The sequence below is a fragment of the Electrophorus electricus genome, chromosome 10, assembly GCF_041902795.1.
Source record: "Electrophorus electricus isolate QZ-2024a chromosome 10, ASM4190279v1, whole genome shotgun sequence".
NCBI lineage: Eukaryota > Metazoa > Chordata > Actinopteri > Gymnotiformes > Gymnotidae > Electrophorus > Electrophorus electricus.
The window spans coordinates 13,132,133-13,136,157 of record NC_137506.1 but is presented as its reverse complement, the minus strand read 5'-3'; the positions used below and the strand labels follow the sequence as shown (position 1 = coordinate 13,136,157).

At 38.5% G+C, this 4,025-nt stretch overlaps 1 non-coding gene across 1 annotated transcript; it reads right to left on the bottom strand.

The window, feature by feature from the left end:
* Positions 1-636: 636 nt before the first annotated feature.
* Positions 637-708, bottom strand: trnae-uuc (transfer RNA glutamic acid (anticodon UUC)). Its single transcript has one exon. It is a non-coding gene; the product is annotated as a tRNA-Glu (tRNA).
* Between the last annotated feature and the right edge of the window lie 3,317 nt (positions 709-4,025).

Here is a 4,025-nt window from a genome sequence, read left to right as displayed (position 1 = left end):
CGAAGGCCAAAACAACAACAATCTTGGTTATCAAAGACTCACTCCACCCTGACCACAGCCTCTTCTTTTAGAAGCCATGATAAAGCCACCATTGCAGCTTGAGAGCACAAATCTAGCCTCTTAAGAGGTGTTATGTTCCACAGGCAGTTCGATATCTCAATGCGGTCCACATGAAAGCAATTTTCTTTCCATGAGTGCAAATTGCACTTTTAATGCCTGATATTTCAGCCGCTCATTTCTCTCACTACATGACAAAACTCTCGAAACTTTTCTTCAAAAGCACTGAATGTTATTCTAACCATTTATGGCCTTTCTCCATTCATGTACACAAAGTCCAGTATGATTCCAAATGTCATCAAAAGGTATATCTGTTTGTAGCTGAACAACTTATACAATGTGATCTTTCTTCTTTCTGTCAAATGAACTTAACAATTGAAACATACAAAACTGGCTGTGTTTCTTGCCAACATACTTGTGTTTGGACATGTGGGATCACTTGCATGACACTTTCAATAGCTCAGTTGGTAGAGTAGAAGTTAAAACTGTCATCCTTAGGCTGTCGGTTCAACTCTGACTCCCACAAACTTTATGTTTTAATGCAGAATCTGTCATTTTATATGAGCAAAAAAAGAGATTTTCCCTGACCGGGAATCGAACCCGGGTCGCGGCGGTGAAAGCACCGAATCCTAACCACTAGACAACCAGGGACAAAGCTGCAAAGTCTGCACTGCATACTGGGATTGGTATGCATGAGTGGAAAAAGGCCATAAAGTGAGTTATTAATCTTTCTCTTTGTTCTACAAAAAAATGAAGTTTGCAAGAGTCAGGGCTCTTTTTTACCATCTGGGAAAAGAGGGAACGCTGGTGTCACTAACACATGGAAAGAGCTGTTATAGTATTCCCCATTTGTCCCCTTAATGTTTCTGACATTTTAGCCACTCATTTCTCTCTCTACATGAAAACACTCTAGAAAATTTTCTCCAAAAAGTACGGAATGTTATTCTAAGTACTCGGAAAATAGTCTTTTCCTCCCCCTTCTGACGCGTGAACTTATAGACGCCCTTGATTGCACGGTGTCTCTGTAATTGACAGGGGAGAGAGCGTATGCCACTCCCTCTCTCCCTAAGAGTACAGCCAATTATGCTCTTTTAGACTCCTGGCCACAAATGGCTGTGACACCATCAGTTTCAAAGTTAAACACAACTCCTATAGTACTAATAAAAGCTTCACACTCACCTCAGCTGGGACATGGCAGACACTGAAGGAAACTCCTCACTTCACTCTCTTTATCTGACCAGTCATTAAGCTCCACTGGTTTCTTCACTGTTTAGAGTTTCAGTACTTCTAGGAAGAGGGAGGTCTTTCTCTCTGAGGTCTATGTACCAGACTGCAGAAGCTAACTGGTAAACTGGCTGTAATGCTGGAAGGACACTCCTGCCTGTCTGAGTCTCAGAGTCCTTCATATGAGATTACAGATCCAGCAGGAAAACTTGTTCATCATATGCATATGACATCAGTTTCTTTATAGGTCTGTTAATAGTCTCTCTCTGATGAATAGCTGGTTGCAGACTCAGGTTCAGCAGAAATTAAAAAAAATAATAATTTTCCCACTTATAGGAACCTGTCTGATCCTGTGTTGAATCAAACCTGCAAACACAACAACCCATTTATTACATTTTTTTTCATTTAAGTTTGATTCAAAATAGCTTTATAGTCAAGACTATCCTGTATAATATTATGGAATAATTAAAAGGCAGGTTTAAAGTTTAATGCAAAGAAACAGCAAAGATCATTTGAAGATGTCATTTATCAGAACACTGGACATAGTGATTTGTAATATTAGAATAGAATCCCTTTATTTACTAAAGGTACACAGAAATGTACACAGGTACACAGAAACTTACTGTATGTAAGAGTGCAAGAGTTCAAAGCAGTATAAGTGCAGATAAAAACCACTACAGTGCCATTGCAGCTTTTAATGCTGTTTCAGTATCAGGGTCTTCAGGAAGGCTCCACCTGGCAACCCTGAAGTGCCTTGCTATGCTTAAAACTGCACACACACACACACACACACACACACACACACACACACACACACACACACACACAAACAAACACTCAACAAGGTGAGTTCTGCTTATTTGTTATTGGAGATTTGTTAAGAAGGCTGATCGCCATTTAAAATTAGATTCCACACACTATAATTGTTACACTGGTGAGTTTGAGGTAGAGATGCACTTTCATTAATACTGCTTACACTGTGTTTCTTTACAACACGCATGGACGTGTTGAAGCACCTCATATGCATGGAACACTACTACTCAGAGCATTGGATGAATGAAAACAGAAGCTATCTGGCTCACACAATGTTTTAAATGTGCCAAGGGAAAGTCCAAGTGTGGCCATCCTTGAGTGGAGTGGAAGATAAATACGTTTTTTGTCTTTCAAAGCAGCTGTAAGAGTTAGTGGGTCTCATGCAAGAATATTTTCATTATGCTACATTTATTTTGAATTCTTATAACTGTGCCACATCAGATTAATCTTTTCAATTCACCAAATGATCATAATGTTTGTCCATTTATTCAAAGTTTGCATATAATACTGTGTATCTATAAATTATTGTATTTGATAATTGCCCCCAAAATGCCCTATAAGGCTAAGTGCCTTCCCTGTTTTCATCTCTGGGTAAAAGGAGCCAATTTCCTAATCTGAGGGATTAATAAATGAAAACTTCACTATGACATCATTAGTAGTGGAATTAAGAGCTGTTAAAGGCAAGAAACAGAAAACCATGTTACTCTATTTGTTCATGTTGTCACATAAGATCCCCACTGTCACGTAGATAAATAAGATATGGTCTGATAATTATATTAAAACACATAAATAAGATATGGGGTGATAATTATAGTAAAACACATAAATAAGATATGGTCTGATAGTTAGATTTTCAAAAAGATCTATAAACCTTGATAATTATATTCATAAAGAAAAAAGGTGTGTAGTTGCGCTCAATCCAGGAAAAAAAAAATGAAAACATATCCTGTAGGTGCATAAAGTAAATAGTAGAATGTAGCTTGCACATTACCAGAAGGAGAATCAAGAGGTTTTGTTAAGTTTTATTGGATTAGTGTGTTAGCTGTTGTGTGTGATATCAGCCAGTGAAACAAGAGCAAGTGTTTCATATTTCAATCTGTCGCCAGCGCTCAGAGCTAGTTTAAAACACATAAATAAGATATGGTTTGATAGATTCAAATACAGTCTCACTAAAGAATGGCCATAAATGACTATAATGAGGTGAAGGGGAGGACAGATGAGAGAACATTTGTCCTGACAGGTGATGTTACACTGACAGGTGCTGGAATGGAGCCTGTTAATTTGGACATTGGCTGTCAATATCAACATCACAAAGTATTAATATTGCAGTGTTTTGGGATTTTAAAATAGCATTGACATATGGAGGCCCATGTATAATAATAATAATAATAATAATAATAATAATAATAATAATAATAATATTAGTAATAATAATTGTTAGAAACTGGATCAAAGTGACCAGTCCCTCAGGTTCGATCTCCTCCAAGTTACCTTCTGCCCTCTGTCCTCTGTAGCCGGATCCGGGGAAGTCAAGAGACACTGACACCAAGGTAGTGAATGAAGAGAATTCAACTTTATTCAGGAAAGCACAGAGTATATATGTGTCCTATATCTACTATCTAAATCTACAGGATGATGGGAAAAGTGAGGTATGTTCTAAGGGTCTACGTAGAAAGGAAAGCGACAAGGTTAGTAAAAATTAGATGTTCTTTGCATGAACGACCCACGAGCTGTTCCCGTACCCGCCATGAGGTACTCCTATGCTTAAAGAGAGACAGGGAGAGAAAGAAAGAGAAAGGGAGGGGTAAAGGAGACAAGAAGAAGGAGTGGAAGACCTCGGGCGACCAGCTCGTGGTCAAGTCGCCATGTCATGGCTGATAGGCAGAGACCTTGTGTTGGGTGCCTAAAGACAGAAAGGCTCCAGTATCTAA